This window comes from Rhinoraja longicauda, chromosome 10 (genome assembly GCF_053455715.1).
Source record: "Rhinoraja longicauda isolate Sanriku21f chromosome 10, sRhiLon1.1, whole genome shotgun sequence".
Taxonomy (NCBI): domain Eukaryota; kingdom Metazoa; phylum Chordata; class Chondrichthyes; order Rajiformes; family Arhynchobatidae; genus Rhinoraja; species Rhinoraja longicauda.
The window spans coordinates 18116977-18136024 of NC_135962.1; the positions used below are offsets into that span (position 1 = coordinate 18116977).

Consider the following 19048-nt stretch of genomic DNA (forward strand, 5'->3'; position numbering starts at 1 on the left):
TAAATAAAATCTGACAATGTGCACTTTAACCACATGTGCTTTTTTCTATTACAAATCTCAAATTGTGGAGTACGGAGGCAAATAAATAAATGGTGTCCCAAACATTATGGAGGGCACTGTAGCTGTGAGGTGAGAGGAGAAAAGTTGAATGGAGATGTCCAGGGCAAGTATTTTTTACACAGAGGGTGGTGGAGGCCTGGAACGCATTGCCTGGTATGGTGGTGGAGACAGATACGATAGTGGCATTTAAGATGCTTTTGGATAGGCGCATGGAAGTGCAGGGAATAGAGCGATATGGACCATTTGGAGGCCGATAAAATCAATTCAGCTAGGCATCATTTTTATCACAAACATTATGGGCCGAAGGGCCTGTTCTAGGTCAGTACTGTTCTATGTTCCATATTTAACCTAACCCAAATACAAACATCCAATGCCTGAAGTAATTGTGATGGTATTCACAACTGTTGATATGAGAGCGAACTGCTGAAACAGCAAACTGCTTGAAAGCTAAAAATCATTGATTTGTCACAATTTCAATTTCCTTACCTATTCATAAATTTATCCATTCCCAAAACTCAGAAATTCTGCAGCATGAACATTTTGTTCACATACCTAACCTGCAGTAAACATGGAACTTTCAAAAGAAGATGAAACAAACACTATGACTAAGGACAATGGTACAATGGCAGAGGGATAAATTTGTGCATGATTCTGGGTTTTTTTAATGTGATTTTTAATGTGCAAGCCAGATAAGATTATTTCTTTTTAAGTTGTCTTAAGATCTATCAAAATAACAATTTGCAATAAAATTAATTTTAAAGAGCAAGAAATTGCAGGAACGCAAATTTTACCAGTTGTGGCAAATTTCTCAGGTCCACTCCATCTTAGTTTTCAAAGTGTTCATTACTATGACTTGTATTGTACGTTGAGAAATGTATCACTCTACTGGTCAATTAAAGACCCTTGATACCTTATTAGCATTTGCATTAGAAATTTAGCACAATGGAAAAAATCTGAATGGCAATTCAACATGCCAGAGATGTATTTGTATAGCTGTGGTTATTTGCATCAGTGGGAACATAAATAGTGTCTATTATTGAAATTTATTATACATTCATTTCCTTAACACATTTAAAATCTTAAGGGCCTGTTCCACTTAGGCGATTTTTTAGGCGTCTGTCAAAGATCTATGATCTATGTTTCATTAAAACCTTACGTATAAGCAATGGTACATCGGGGACTGTCAAAGTCCTAGCAGATCGCCGAAAAAATTAACCCTAGGACAATGTCCCCGACAATGCCCGTGACAAGCTAAGACAACCTACCACATAGGCGACGGCAAGCTGATGACAACCAGCGACTGTCTTCGCTACCTAGGATGTTCGCTACGACAGGGACCACGGCAAGCAAGACAACCAACGTACAGGTATGTAGGTTAATTGGCTGGGTAAATGTAAAATAATTGTCCCTAGTGGGTGTAGGATAGTGTTAATGTACGGGGATCGCTGGGCGGCACGGACTTGGAGGGCCGAAAAGGCCTGTTTCCGGCTGTATATATATGATATGATATGATATGATATGTGGAGGTGTCACAAGCACAACTCACATGTGAACAAACTGACAGCAAGGTTGGTTCAGTGAAATTTCTTGCGAAGTTTCATTCGTGTGAAGTGTCCGTTTAAAAAAAAAAAGATTTTGGCATGCGGTTATTCATCTTTCATAGGAATATATGTTTTTGAATAAAGTTGATTTTGGTGATTTAAAAAAAAATAGGTGTCGGAATTTATTGAATTTCTAAGTACTTTATCATGACATCTCATTCAAAGATTCTAGTCGCATTCATTTTGACCATTAAAATCAAATGCTGACACACACGCTGCGCTATGAGAACTCTTTACATTCATTTATTTAGATCAATGAGGCAAACGCATACACAGGCATTTCACTACGTTTATTAAAGGCCAAAGCTCACGCATAGACAGACACTACTAACACAAAGATAAACTGAGTTTTACTGCTATGCTGTTTGTAGGGGGTATGCACACCTGACCATAAGTACAGCAAGGTCCGGCCAGATCATTTCACACGTCACTGTCCTCTAGTCCAGAGAACTAGTTGGCATTGACACAGTGCACTGAAGGCCTCCTTCCATGTCACAAGGAATGCTACATCTGTACTTACCTAGAGGATAATCACCTATTTGAAGGTGGCAAGGTGGCGCTTGTTATAATGCCAAAGACATGGGTTCGATCCTGAAGACGGGTACTGTCTGAACTGAGTTTGTACGTTTTCCCTGTGACCATGTGGGTTTTCTCCGTATGCTCTGGTTTCCTCCCTCACTCCAAAGACATACAGGTTTGTAAGTTAATTAGCTTTGGTAAATTTTCCCTCGTGTGTAGGACAGTGCTAGTGTATGTGGGGGTAACATCGCTGGTCGTTGCGGACTCGGTGGGCCAAAGGGCCTGTTTTTGCACTGTGTCTCTAAAACTAAGGTCTTCCCCATGTTAGGGCAGATTCTGTTCCTGCTCATAACCTGAACAGTTCACAAGTTGGGAATGCGGCGCAAATCAAGTTTGCACACCGCAGAGGATCATAGGTCATAAGGGATAGGAGTAGAATTAGGCCATTTGGCCCATCAAGTCTATGCCATTCAATCCTGGCTGTTCTATCTCTCCCTCTGAACCCCATTCTCCTGCCTTCACCCCATAACCACTGATACCTGTCTGCAGATGCCTGCAAACCTGCAGCAACCAGCAAATCCATCCCGCCAATCTCCAAAATACTTGTTTTGTACATATCGGCTGCATGTAAGTCAGACGTTTGTCAGCTGGGGAAGACCTGTATGTTGGACATATTCGATGCACATGAATCAGACACCCTTCACTGGATGCAAGAAAAGATTATGATATTGGATAAAGCAATCTGCATGCTCCTGTTTCTCCATCATTCTCCAACACTCTGACATCATCACACTGCACAAGATGCTAGGTATTCTCATCCTCAAAGGTAGTAATGAAGATGCATCACCTGTAATAATTATTGTGATGACAATGTTTTAAAGAAGTCACCGAAACATGAAGCAACCACTATAATTTTATGACTGCACATATTACAACTTCCCATTCCTTAAAATCCCACTGAAACTATGTAAATAAAATGTTTACATAGGCCTCTGAAGATGGAGACTACAAATCACAAGAGACAAAGTGTAAAGGTAAAGATAATTAGAATTTGAACATCAACTCAAATGAGAACATTACCCTCACCCTGAGGGTGAAAGCCAATTAGTGCTCAATATGAAATAACACATGGAAACAGGATCAATGTTTCCACACCTTGTGTAAGCAGAATGTTGCCCCATCTGCAAACAAATCTGAAGTCCAAATCTGTTTGTTTTTACTTTTAAACACAAGGAACACAGAGAAAGAAAATTGAGCACAGTTTTTCAAAATGATGTACAATGTTTTTTTTGTACAAATCTCTGCAATCAGAAGCATTAGTCCACTCCAACATTTTCAAAAGCACAAATTCTAAATAGGTGTCACTGCCCAATAGGTGAACTCCCCTTAAGGACACAACATTCACTAAACATGGGACTGGGAATAAATACATCCTTGGCACCCTTTTGAGACTGCATATTAAAGACAAACTCAATGTAATTCAGCAGAAAGATCGCTGCAGTGTGGATTCATGCACTCCAAAGTAAATCACTTTCACCAACATGACTGAGTAGCTGGTGCCAGGTGGTAGTTTAAAAGCTGCAGTACGCATTGGAAGAGAATTGACTGTGATTCAGTGTAGTGTATATCAGTGTATGTGCATTTTTAAGAACAAAACTTTCAATGTGACAGGACCTTGATACTTTATAGTACCAAACAGTACCATCCAGTGAGAGTTACTTTCTTTAATAGGAGGATGTTTTGCTTCATGTGCTAATGCAAACAACACAAAATAAGTCATAAATGATGCACAAAGGTCATGGCAGGACATAGACCTAAAAAGATCAGGGAGAAAAGAAAGGACTTTAAAGATTCAGAACGGAGTTAGTGGAAAATTGGACAATGTATGAACAACTTAATTTTCTTTGAAATACTAAAAGCTTGGCGTATGCAAAGCATCTACAAAGATGAAGACGACTGCCATTGAACCAGCATGATTTACGTTTATTTCCTTGCAGAATGCAGCTATTGTGGGCGGGCACTTGTTTTTTTTTTTATTGTGTCCCAAGCCTATTTTTGAAATTAACTTTATTCTAGGAAAAAGTAGTGAATTGGTAGAACTTGAATGACCCTGCAGACACATGCCTTTAAAGGACCACTAAGCAGGACATTGGGAAGTCTGAGATAGGTTAAAATTCAAAACCTCTCTCAACCAAAACTACTTGACAGATCATCTATCATTTACTCAGCCAGAAAATTACATCAAAGACATCATTTGTCAACCAGAAACCAAGTCTTACATCTCAAAGTGATTTCATATCCTGTTTCAAGTTTCATATTCACAACAGTTGCACTGATGGTGATTAATAGCTAAAGTATTGTGTGCTAAATAAAAGTATGACAATATCGTGGAGCAAAACAGCCACTGCAACTTAACACTGATTGGTCAGTTACTAACTTCTGTTGCCAAATATATGACTAATCAGCCAATTCAACAGTCTGAACTTCCATCTTCCAATGAAAACTAGAAAACCAGAGATTGAAAACCTCAAATCCAAAGCATATTCCCACTGACTAATAAGTTACAGTCTTTAGTTAATGTTTAATCCTAACTCTATTGGAAACACCATTTTGTTATCCATTTATTATCGTCTGGAAATGTTCCAGTAGAGCAATCACAAGCAGTGGAGTTTCATGTACTGCGAGAGGCGAGTTTTACTGATTAAATAGTGTTGCTTGTTTGGATATCCGCAGAATTACATTAGGCACACTGAACATTTCAACAATGCAGTTATAGTAATAAACAGAAAGCAGTTGGAAAACGTGCCTTCTAATTTGTCTGAAGCTGTTCAAGTTTCGTTTTATCCTTACTTTCCCCTTCCCACTCCAAATGCCGTATTCCTTTTATTTTTCAAATGCTGCTCAATGCTGTTGTGCTTTGATTCGCTGTAAATGTCTACTTCATTTGCAGTGAAACCACAATAGCCTATTCAATCAAACAGCACAGGATTTTGCCAGAGATGTACAATTCAGTATTGAATTTCCCCACAGTGAAACGTGATAACAACCATTTTCAGTGGATTTCGTGTCTTTCTAAACATTCAACTGTGCTTTTCCTGGAGTCATCCTTTCTCCTGCCCATTTATTCAATTTATATGCTTGCTCTGCACATGACACTACCATTATATGTACAACTCTGTTTCTGAAGCACCTTTCCCTCTCTCCTGCTCGTCCCCAAGCTCATTCACACCATCGGACTCAATCTTCTGCCAATTCTCACAACCCCTCAATCAACACGAGTAACCCATCACCTTACATCACCAATGCAAATCAAGTACCTATGCCCAAATCAACCATTCCCTGAAACACCCATATAGCCCACCAACTCGCCAATGCTAACAGTTCAAATATATGTTGTTTGCAGTGGAATATCTTTTTTAAAATCAAATAAAGAACTTTGCCAGCAGTAAATATTGCACAAAATGAAAAGGCAAAATTAAAACAGTCGTAAATTTTAAACCCAAGTAACTTAAAAGAAGTCATAACTAAGGCAGTGACTGATTTTAATGTAGATAAATACAGCTATTTTTTAAAAGATCAGACCCATGGAGGTCAAATCTATATTCAACAGTGGTACACTTTACACTGCTGATCAATTTCTAAATCCTCCTCCAAAGCACATTCTTAAATCAGTGATAAATAATTGACAATATTTTGTCATCGATTGATTCTATTTATGATCCTAATAACTGGGAGAAAGATGCCACATATCATTGAAACAGACCACAATAATGAAATCGTGCCTCCATGCCATTAATACTCAATGACTTTAACAGCCATTTTGAACAAGCAAACAAAGATTCCCCTCTGGCTCTGTTGCACACATTTTGGATGCAGAAGTCAGATTTCAGAAATTCTCACAAGGCCGGATGGAGTCCCTGGACGTTTTCTGCAATCGTGAGTTAATCAACTGTCCACGGTCTTTGCTGACATCTTCAATCTTTCAGTTCTACATTCTTCTGTCCTCTTCTGCTTCAAGGAAATCTCCACCATTCAGGTCTCCAAGAAAAATAAAGTGACTTGTTCTAATGACTTCCAGTCAGTGGCTTTAACGCCTACCATAATGAAATGCTTTGAAAGGCTGGTTTGTGCTAGTCTTGTGGACAATCAGACAATCAATTGGCATACAAGAAAAATAGGTCTACGGAGGATGCCATCTGTCTTGCACAACATTCAGCCCTGGACAATAAGAACACCTGTGTCAGGATGCTATTCATTGACTAGAGCTCCAACATCCTAATATGGAAGAAGCTCATCCTTGAACTTCTGAACTTTGCCACTGGGGCTTCCATCTGCAACTGGCTTCTGGGCTTACTCAAACCGGCAGACCTAAATAGGTTAGAATTGGTCATGACATTTCCATGACACTGCCCTTCAACGTTAGTGCCCTTCAGGGCTGTATGCTCAGTCCCCTGCTCTACTCCTGTACACCCATGACTGTGTAGCCAAGTACAATGCCAACACAATTTAAAAAAACACTGAATCTACCACTGTTGGATCGAGAAAAACAATGAGTTGAAGCACAGGGAAGAGATTGTGAACTTTCTGTCATGGTGTCAGGACAATAACCAAGCCAATACCATCAGCAAGACAAAAGGTTTGGTTGCTGACAATGGAAGTGAGGGAGTGAACACAACCCTATTCTCGTCAATGGGGCTATTGTGGAGGTGGGTGACAGCTTCAAGCTACCAGGCATCCGTATCACCAGCAACATAACCTGGTCCCTGCACACTTATGTGGTGATCAAGAATACCAATCATTATATTTACTTTCTTAAGTATCTGAAGATTCAGCCGATGCACAACAGAAAATAGTCTGGCAAAATGCATCTCGGCCTGGTATGGCAACTGCTCTGGTCTTCACCATCTGAACCTGCAGAGAGTGGTGAACACAGCCCAGCACATCACAGGCTCAATCACAATAGACAATAGACAATAGGTGCAGGAGTAGGCCATTCGGCCCTTCGAGCCAGCACTGCCATTCAATGTGATCATGGCTGATCATTCACAATCAGTCCCCCTTTCCTTCCTTCCAGTGCATCTTCATTAGGAACGTTGGAAGTATCTTCAAAAATGCCTGCTATCCTGGTCATTCCCTTTCCCCTCTTCTAACTTCCAAGAGAAGGTACACAATTTGAAAGCTTGGACACGCAAGCTTGGACTTAAGCACAGCTTATTCTCCATTGCATAGAAACAACCATTTCTATCACACCCCATTCCCAGAGGTGCTGCCACGTATTCTTACTTTTAACTCTATCTCGTTCAGTAATTCATTTATTTATTCTTTATTATTCTTTTGCACAATTCAGATTTTGGCACAAGGCACAGAATGTACTCCGAGTATAGGTCATCATTATCCATCACCCAACAAGCTGGCTGAATTCTGAAGGGGATAATTGAAGGACAAAGTCTCTGGCAGGCGACGACAGAATCATTCCAAAGGATGAACCTACTTAATCTCAATCGTGCTTGCTACAGACGCATCTGTGCATAATAACCTTGGCAGAAAAGATAGTTGTAATGGATCCAGTCCCATCTTCATTAAGAATACACTCCACTCTGGTATTGGGCAATGCCACATGTATAATGGTTCAAAATCAAAACAAATTAGTTCAAAACTATGGGGATCCACAGAGCAATGTGGGCTATCAGTTTCATAAAAAATGTTTCTCCATTGTTATCCGCTGTGCCAGATCATACTGATTATGCTGATCGAACTCGCAGCGCCTGGTAAATATCCACCCGCACTCGCCATCTGCCAAGCTGACCTTCTGCATCTTAGTGTCCTCCTGCAAAGCCAAAGAGGCAAAAAATGATGACTTGGCCTGAGGCAAGTGGGCAGCACAGTGGTACAGCAGTAGAGTTGCTGCCTTACAGCGCCAGAAACCCAGGTTCGATCCTGATTATGGGTGTTGTCTGTATGGAGTTTGCATGTTCTCCCCATGACCGTGTGGGTTTTCTCCGGGTGCTCCGGTTTCCTCCAACATCTCAAAGACATGCAGGTTTGCAGTTAATTGGCTTCTGTAAATTGTCCCTGGTGTGTGTCATAGAACTAGTGTCTGGGTGATCACTAGTTAGCACAGACTTGGTGAGCCGAAGGGCCTGTTTGTATCTCTAAATTAAACTAAAACTAAACCTATTCTAAAGCTCCCACTCGTTTCACTGTTGTCAAATAACATTAAATATTTAAGGTCAGAAACTGGAAATAATGCAGCATTATTTCCCAACATCTTTCCACTATTCCAGAATCTGCAGTCAGAGTTTGGCAAAGCTCATTGCATTTGCTGATATTTTGGGGCAAGAAGATAATAATGAAAAGACTATTTCTAATGAGGGCAATCGATGTGATGGTTGATTAGTCCACATTTCCATTGTATGATGGTTCAGGGATCCATTATAAAGCAGCTGAGGATGTTTAGACTGTGGACATTATCACAAGGAACTGCTGAAGTGATATTCTGAGGCAGGAATGCTTGAACTTTAAGAACAAAAACAATCGTTATGATATGACTCCAATCATTTGAATGATTCCCTCTGGTGCCCACTGGCTTCATTTTCACTGTGACTCTTTGTGAAACTGCTACTTGCCTGCAAGGGCAGTTACACTCACCTCACCCCCAGAATACAGCTCTTTGATCCAAGGTTGAAAAAAACAATGGTGAGGTCAGGAGTGAAATAGTCCTGGTCAAACCAAAACCGGGCAATGGGGAGTATGTTACTTGGAGCAAATGCAATATGATCACATCATCAATGTCACCTTTCATCACTTTGATAATTGAGAGTGACTGATTGGGTACTAATTAGACAGACAGGAGTTGTTCTGCGTGTGGGAACAGAGCGGATCTGAGCAAATTTCCACATAGCTTGGAACAGCCGAGTTGAATGTTGTATTCTATTGGACAGCTGGCCGAGAGGCACAAATATTTCTTGACAGCAAATCTTCAGTACTACAGCCAGAATAGTGCCTTCTCCCGGTCCATGCCGTTTTGTACAATTGTAATGCTAAACAACATGAGGAAGTTGTCCTCAGATTGAAGGTGAGGATTTTCACAGGGCTGTCATAAATGTCAGTCATAGAGCCATACAGTGTGGAAACAGGCCCTGTGGCTCAACTTGCCCTCACTGACCAACATATCCCATCTACACTTGTCCCACCTGCCTACATTTGGCCCATATCCCTCTAACCCTACCCTGTCCATGTACCTGTGTAAGTCCTTGTCATGGACACAAGTATCTGCAGCAGGTAGGATACAAGGTCAAGTTGGTTCAACCATTCACATTGGTTTGCTCACTACCTGCCAGAGACCTCATCTGGCAATTCTGTCCTTCAGTACTTGGTCAGTGGTGCTGTGACTGAGCCATCGCTGGTGATGGACGCTACAGTGCCGCAACCAGATAACTTTTGGTGCATTTTCTAGATGTTGTTTAACATGAATTGATTTCAGTTGAACAAGTACTGATTCATCAGCTGAGGGATAGTGGAGCGGACAAAATGTATAGGAAAGAACTGCAGATGCTGGTTTAAATCAAAGATAGACACAAAATGCTGGAATAACCCATTCCTTCTCTCCAGAGATGCTGCCTGTCCCATTGAGTTACTCCAGCATTTTGTGTTTACCAGCCGAGGGATAGTGGTAGTTATCGTCCTTGTCTAATTTTGTACTGAGATCTGGAGTCGGCATACTAAGAATTTTTCCTGCCATTTCCAAATTCAGTGGTCCTGCAGTCCTGTCATTTATAGTGTAATAGAGGGCATTTTAGAGTCAACTACAATGGTGAATCTGCAGTCAAACATCAGGTAAGGTAAGGATGGGGAAAATTCTTACCCCACAGGACATAGATCAATTACATAACTTAATACAATAACAAGACACAAAAACCTGGAGTAACTCAACGGGTCAGCCAACATCTCAAGATAAAAGGAATAAGTGACGTTTCAGGTCAAGACCCTACTTATTCTGAAGGGTCTGAAACCAAAACATTACCTATTCCTTTTCTCCAGAGATGCTGTCTGACCCACTGAGTTACTCCAGCTTTTTGTGTCAATCTTCAGTTTATACCAGCATCTGCAGTTCCTTCCAATACAATAACAAGTTTGTACAATAATGCAGGGTCGGCCTGGCCAAGCATAGTTGTTGGTGTCCTCTGCCACTGACCGCTACACTTGGCCAGGCCGACCCTGCAAAGCCGCCAAGACAACAGGCTTTCATTGTCAGGTTAAACTGGGACTTGAAATTGGTGCCAAACTGACAAGCCTACACAGTGTCTCAGTGTACGACTGCTACACACTTGAACTGTATTTGAGATGCTTTTCCAAGACGTATCTAAATGCTTTTGTATTGTGATACTAGTACTGGAATTGTATATTAAAATGAATTTCATTGTACCTCAGATGTTGTGACAAATAAAGTACCATTGAACCATTGCCTTCTTGTAGATTTACAGACCTCAAAAAATTAATTATTAGTACAGGCTACTGGGATACGAGTCTGGTAACTTAACCACTGCTCTACATTAAATTAATTTAATTACATGTTTCATGTATCTTGTGTTTCATGACTGTTGGCAGATCAATTTCCCTTCTGGGATAAAGTTCTATCGTATCATATCATACCAGCATTGTCTCTGATCCCCTATTCTTTGTTTATCCAAATATAATTGTAAAAAGGTTTTAATATATAATTATTAAATATTTTGTTTCCTTATATTATAATTTATTGAATCTCTTGAATGATATGATTATAAACAATGTTATTCTACCAAGATTATATGTAAAGTACCACATTGAGAAACCAGATACATTTATAATCAATGTTAGGAAGAAGGAAGTTGTTGCAAAGCTGTTTTATTTAGCATATATACTTAGCTAATTTAAATCTCTGCATGAGAATTAGAACAGCTACAATTGCTTGTTATAGTTAAGACATGATGCATTAAACAGTATAATGTGTCAGCACCATTGTAATATGACCTCAACTGAAATCAATTTATAGTAATGTCCTCAGTTTATTTTTGGGGGTTTCAGAGCAACACTACACAGCAATTTCCTTTTAATATGTGCTCCCTGTAGGGAGTTTTGCCACTGGCCACACGCATCAATAAATTAAGGGCAAGTTGCCCGCAATTGTTTCTATTATGAATGAGAAATTGTGCCTAGTGAGCCGAGATGTGTTGTGTGTGCGTGTTTGGCGAGTGAATTTTCACTCACAACCATTAAGATGAGCCACGTACATATCAACTTCATTTTCTTGGGTCCAAGTTCTCAATTTCACAAGGTAGTTATTATGAACAATGTTAATATCTCTTCACTCCAATTGTATTCATACATTGTCAAAACTTAATTTTCTATTCTTTCTAAAATGGGTTGATTTTCGCAACAAAGATGTCCCTCTGAGAATTTCTTACTACTGTCTTTCCTTTGGCTTCACTGGGCATCTTTGCTATTTCACTTTAACTGTTAATTGATATTTTATTATTGGAGATCTAGAGCAAATGTAATCTTGTAATAACCCAAAAACCTCTCCATGAACTAATCTCAGTGCTTTTAATCTCTAAAGGCAAGCTACAGCAACAATTCTAGCTATCTCTGAACAGAAATCCTTTGAAGAATTGAGACTCAGAAGACTGCAGATGCTGGAATCTTGAGTAGTAAACAATCAGCGATATGATGGCACTATGGGCAACAGGGTGGCGCAGCGGTAGAGTTGCTGACTTACAGCGAATGCAGCCCCCGAGGCCCGAGTTCGATCCTGACTATGGGTGCTGTCTGTACAGAGTTTGTACGTTCTCCCAGTGACCTGCGTTTTTTTCTCCGAGATCTTAGGTTTCCTCCCTCACTTCAAAGACGTACATATTTGCAGGAAAATTGGCTTGGTATAAATGTAAAATTGTTCCAAGTGTGTGTAGGATAGTGTTAATGTGCGGGGATTGCTAGTTGGCACGGACCCACTGGCACGGGCCGAAGGGCCTGTTTCCGCGCTGTATCTCTAAACTAAACATCAGCTGGAGGAAGCCAGTAGGTTCATTAGCATTCAAGGGGGGAAAAGATTTGCTGACATTTTCGATGAAAACCCTACACCCTTGAGCAATTCCTTTCTCCCACAATGCCGATCATCCCTCTGAATTCCTCCAGCAAGTTGTTTGTTCTCTTATTGATGAATTATATTTTTTACCTCCCAGAATAAGAACTGATGCATGGGCAACATGCTAATCTTACTAATTTCACATACTGAAACGTTCAAACTTCGTATAAATTGAAAATATTGTAATACAATTTACAGTTATAGTCTGGATCTGCGTCTGATTCCTATTGTTATCCGAATAGCTTTCGATAAGGCAGCCTTCCTTACAACGGCATATAACTTGTAGGCAACATTTCAAAACTTTTTTATCCTTTAGTCTAATACTGACAAGGCGTTCTCAGGAATCAAAGTTTAATGATTATCAATTCGGAAATACTGCCAAAACGGAAAATTTTAAGAAAAGATTTCCACCTTTGATTATTCACCTCTAAATCGTACTATCACTCAACTTGATTTGATTTGAATTTCATTGAATTTCATTGACAACACCTCAACCCAGAAAAGAAAAATTGCACCGTTAACGTCTCAGTTTATTGTTGGATGATATTCAACTCCAATTGTCCCTGATTGTTTTCATGGTTCATCATTCTGCGCAAAGAAGTTTCAAGGCCAGGGAATCCCACCAGGACAGGTATCAATTTGAGGATTCCCCTTTCTGTTTACTAAATATTGAGGAGCATTAGAATGTGTATTTTGGGATTGAAATTAATATAAAATATCAAAATCACAGGCTAATTAATAAACAAGCAAATGATGTATAATGTAGAACAAAGGGAATTAATCGTTAAGAAAACAACTACTTTAAATTTTTCATTATCTTTTTGCCAATAATCACTATAAAATAAACCAGGTAAAAGTATAAATATGGAAAATATCAAAGGTAGGAAATACTAAAGTACATGTCAAACAAAATCCCCATTAGGAAAATAAGAAAACTCCAAATACTCGAAAGCAGAAGTGGAAACAGAAAATGCTGGAAACACTCAACAGGTCAGGCAGTACGTCATTGAATTATACAGCATGCAATGGGCCCTTTCAGTGACTTCATCCATGATGCCTATCTACACAAACCCATCTACCTGCTTTAGATTCAAATGGACTGGGCTACATCCACAACTCTTTGCAATTCCTTGCAGTCTTCAGCAGAGCTGTTGCCAAACCAAGCTGCGATACATCCTGCTAAAATGCTTTGTACGGCATATCTGCAGAAGTTGGTAAGAGTTGTTAGAGTCATGTTGAACTTCCCTAGTCTTCTGAGAAAGTAGATATGTCTGTGTGGTTTCTTGAACACAGCTTCAATGTAATTGATCTAGAACAAATTGATGGTGATATTTATGCTGTGGACCTTGAAGGTGTTGACCATCTCTACTTTGGCACAATTCATGCTGATCGAGGCGCGTACACCATCTCATTTCCTGAAGTCAATTACTAGTTCCTTTATCTTGCTGACGTTGAGAGAAGTGTGGTTGTCTTGACACCATGTTACAAATCTCTCTATTTCCTCCCTGTACTTTGGCTCGCCATTGTTCAAGATCTGGTCCATTCTGGCAGTATCATCTGCAAACTTGTAAATGTAGTTGGTGCAAAATTTGGCTGCATAGGTGTGATTGCACAGGGAGCACACTAATGGGCTGGCAACCCATTTCTGCAGGGAACTGATGTTGAGAATTATTATGAAGGATATTTTGTCACCAATGCTCACTGATTGTGGTTTCTGGGTTAGGAAGTCGAGGATCCAGTTGCAGAGGAGGGTGCTCACTCCTAGGTCCATGATTGTGGAGATTACTGATGATATAAAAAAAGTTATGGTAATTCCAATTTCCCTGACCTTAAAAAATACTCTATTGATTTTAATAGCTAGTAAAACAGCTAATTAATGCCCACATTTTGCAAATTCATAGCAAAATGCAGTTTGCAGGCAAATTCTCAGTCACTGCCAACTTGCAGCCCACGATCTTCTCTGCTTCGCAGTTACTTGGCTGCTGTGACATTGATGTACTTTTAGCATGAGCTGGAGATCAAGAAATTGATACTCATTCAATAAATCTTCTAAGCTTAAAACCACAGAAAAACACTTGCATTCATTTCAAAAGAAACTACATGAATCTTAATCACAATAAAATGCCCAAATCACTGACAAATTTTCTTTTATGAACATCAGAGATCTGAGCAATAATGAAATATGGATCGCCTTTTCTCTCTGTTCTAATTTTAATGTCCATTCATTTATGTCCAGCATTCAAACCACTGGGTGGCGCCAGCAATGGCTGCCTCGCCAACAGCCTGTCTGTCCCTTCCTTCTTGGTTGTTTTAATAGTATGTGTTAAATGTATGTTTTATTCTTTAGCTTGTTTTATGTGGGGGTTGGGGGAAACTTTTTTAATCTCTAACCTGGACGGAGAGGCGACTTTTTTTCCGTATCGTATCTCCGTCCGCACTGCAGCCTAACATCGAGGAGTTGGCGGCCTCTTGCTGGAGATCGATATGGGAGCTCCAACCGCGGGAGCCTGCGGTAGTTACCATCGTAGAGCGGGTGATCCCTTTGCCAGGTATCGACCTTGGAGCTCCAACCTTAACATCTTTGAGCTCGCGGTCCCTGGTTAGAGACCGACCTCGGGAGCTACAACCACAGGAGCTTCGATCACCCCGACGCTGGAGCTTCGATCACCCCGATGCTGGAGCTTCGATCGCCTTGATGCTGGAGCTTCGATCGCCCTGATGCTGGAACTTCGATCGCCCTGATGCTGGAACTTCGATCGCCCCGACGCGGGGGCTTCGACCACTGGCTGTGGGAAATTCGATTGCCCCGACGGATAGTTCCACTGCCCCGACCGTGGGAGAAAAGTGAGGGAAGAAGCTAAGACATTAATGCCTTCCATCGCAGTGAGGAATGTGGGGAATCCGCTGTGGTGGATGTTCATGCTAACTTTTATGTAGTTGTGTGTCTTGTTGCCTTTTTTTTAGTATGGCTGTATGGTAATTCAAATATCACTGTACCTTAATTGGTACACGTGACAATAAAAGACCTTTGAAACCTTTGGATTCAGAAAATCAGTAAATCTCCATTTATTTTTGGAACACAGTCACCTTAAAAATGGATTACAGTGGAGGTCCATCAATTTTCAAACACATGAGTTTATTCCATTAATCCTCCATTAATAACAGCAAATAACTCAAACTCAATTAATCCTGCTGTTGTTATTACAGTTTTATGTTCATTGAGAATTTCACTAACTAACTTTTTAATGGATCACGCTCAGCAAAATGCCGAATAAATTAGGAATAATTTGTACTGCAGTACCATTTTCAATGAGAACTGGAAAAAGCTTGCATTAACGTAGTTTACATTGGGCCACTGAGCCACCAGATTTTCATTCCATTTGGTTGGTTATGATTTAAACACAAATACTACTTCTCTTCTCCAGTCAAGAAACATGTTTGTAGAAAATGATCAAATGAAAATTACTGTTTCAAAAACAGCTATAGCCATAAATGGGATTTTTCATATCAAAACACCTTTTAACGAGAGCAACTTAATATTTAAATCTAGGGAAATAGTATTTGTAAGAAACAAGAGGAAATCTTTATTTAACTTTTGTTCAATCACAAAGTAGCAGAAGATGAGTTTCAGATTAATATTTTAAAATACCATTTGGTTTTGGTACTGAATCAACAGTCGTTAAAATAATTAAACAGAACCAGAAGCGTGATTGAACAGCTTCCATCATGAAGATCAGACTAATTTAAATCCAATGCCCATAGCTAACCCGTGTGGCCAGCCTTTAACAAACAAGGTCATCTGGGGTGATACAAGGATAAACTACATGGAGAGAACCAGGTCAAGTCGGGTAGGTTTGGTACTCCAGTACTAAAGGGATGAAAGACTCACAACACTGATTTTCTTTCCTTATCATCTGATGAAGTACATCAACTTTTGACTGGCTGTGGGTTTAATCTTTCACTAGAAAAATCAAAGTTACCCCCAACACCATTCTCCAAAAAAAATCAATCCATTGGCGATAGAGTAACAGATTTGTGGAAGTTCAGCTCTCATTTCCCCCTCCCCCCATCGTAATATAGATAGAATTCCACTGGCCCTCACCTTTCACCCCATCAGCCTCCGCATACAACATATCATTCTTCAACATTTCCACCACCTTCAAATGATCTGACCATTCGTCACATCTCCCCGTCACCACCTCTTTCCGCTTTCCACAGAGGCCACTCTCTCGGCAACTCCTTGGTTCACTCAACCATTCCCACCATCCCTCTCCTTTCCCAGGTACTTTCCCAAGCAATGGCAAGAGATGTTACACCTGGCCCTGCACCATCTCCTGCAACTCCATTCAAGGACAGTATTTCCAAGTGAGATAGAGGATTACATGTACCTCCTCTAAACTCATCAACTGCATTTGGTGCTTCCAATATGACCTCATAGAGTCATATGATATGATATAGATATGGTGTGGAAACGGGCCCTTCGGCCTAACTTTGCCAACATGTCCCAGCTATACTGGTCCCACCTGCCTGCGTTTGTTCCAGATCCCTCCAAACTAGTCTTATCCATGTAGCTGTCTAACTATTTCTTAAACATTGGGATAGTCCCAGCCTCAACTACCTCCTCTGGCTGCTTGTTTCATACACCCAGCACCCTTTGTGTGACCTCCTTTACATCAACAAGACAATGCGAAGGCTAGGCGACCATTTTGCTAAACACTCGGTCTGCCAAGGCTTGCTCGATTTCTTGGTTGCTAACCATTCCTTCCTATGGCTCCCCTTCCTATGCCCAGACTGTCATTTCTGTCTTTGGACTCCTCCAGTGCAGAGCGAGGCCACATGCAAACTGGAGGCACAGCACCTCATAGGGTAGCATACACCCAAATGGTATGAACATTGAATTCTCCAATTTCAGGTACTAACCCCCATCCCTCTCTCTTCTCCGTGTGCCACTACCTTACGCCCCAGTGGACCAATTTTTCCACTATTTCCCACTCACTCAGTCATGGGAGTGATATTAGGCCATTCAGCCCATCAAACCTACTCCGCCATTCAATCGTGCCTGATCTATCTTTCCCTCTCGACCCCATTCTCAACTCTTCTCCCCATAACTTTTGACACCCTTACTAATCAAGAACCTGTCAATATCCACATGAAAAATGCCCAATGTCTTAGGCTCCACAGCCATCTATGACAATGAATTCCACACTCACCACCATCTGACCAAGGAAATTCCTCCTCATCTTCTTTCTAAAGGTACTTCCTTTAAATTCTGAGGCTGTGCCCTCTGGTCCGAGACTGTCCCACTAATGGAAACATCCTCTCCATATCAACTCTATCCAGACCTTTCACTATTCGGTGAGTTTCAATGAGGTCCCCCTTCATCCTTCAAATGTCCAGAGTCTTCAAATGCTCATCATGCATTAACCCAATCATCCCCGTGGTTTGCATGAGAGAATTCAAGGGAATGAGAGTCAGGGGTTCTGGGGGTGGGGGGTGTTAGTTGATGGTTGTGGTGATGGTGGGGTGAGGTATGGGAGTGAAGGAGATAGGTAGGTGAATTCAGCAAAATGTGTGAGAAGGAAATGAGGACCTTAAAGTTGAATCAGTGTGTGGGCAGGGCGATGGGGATTAGATTCTTGATTGGCGATTGGCTTGCAGCTGCAGGGTTAAGGTTTTGATATATTTCATTCAAAGGTAACATGGTTGGACCAGGCAGAGCTCAGCCTCAGAGCAATAACAGCCTTACAGTCCCATGTCAGAACAGCTGTTTACAATAGGCTTTGAAATTAATCCTTCAAATGTCCATGTGTGATGCTTATCAAGATGTTACTTGATCTCAGGAGAAGACGAGACTAGACAGTTGGGATATCTGAACTTGATCAAAGAGCCTGTAAGTTAACTCACAGCCTGAAATGTTGTGTGTGTCGATTCCAATGACACTACACTTGTAGTCTGAGAAGGAGCAAGAAGAGAAATTGATGGAATACATAGAAGAGTACTTGATAGGTACTATAACTTTGAAGAGTAAATGTGTCAAAGCAGTAAAATATCCAAATCCATAATTTAAGTAGACAACCAAATTTATCCTTTGAAGTTCACTTTGAATACATCATCAGTGTACTGAAAGTGTTGGAGAGTTCTCAAAGGAATTTATATTATGGAAAAGTCAGAAATAACTTACTGCAAAATCTCAGTTTTAAAGAATTAACATTTAACCCATTTGGAATGCAATTATTTTGTTGATTGGTTTTACTCTATCACATGTTTATAAAAATATACCTGATGGCATAAGACATTGCTTATAAGATTGTATACCCATTCACATTCAAAAGCTCAGAGACTTCCCTGAGGGACCGATCAAAATGACTGACCTCGAGGTCAATGTGTGACAACTTGCAACGGGGCATTTTATCTGAGCAACTGCTTGGCTGCAGTTTTTCAGGAGAGGATATGCTATCTCAGATCAGAAACCCAAATTATTAATTTTCTCTATTTGAAAATGACTGTCTTAAATAGCAATTCACAACTGCCAACTGGTGATAATTCCATTCAAATTTTCGAGTATGCTCTTTTTTCTTGTATTTACAATTATGATACAAGTTGCTATGCATAAGCACCGCAAAGATTTGCCTAACATTTTGCTGTGGCATTCCTAAACTGTAATGAGTATGAGCAATAAATCACAATGAAAGGACATGGACTTAATTGCCACAAGATTATACAAACACTCTGCATGTGTATTGAGCAG

General features: G+C 40.4%; 1 protein-coding gene across 4 annotated transcripts in view; it reads right to left on the reverse strand.

Annotated features, from left to right (window-relative positions):
* The window catches only part of LOC144597241 (spectrin beta chain, non-erythrocytic 1-like), a 173348-nt gene that overhangs the window by 115649 nt on the left and 38651 nt on the right, over positions 1-19048 (reverse strand). The gene's annotated exons all lie outside the window — the stretch shown is intronic.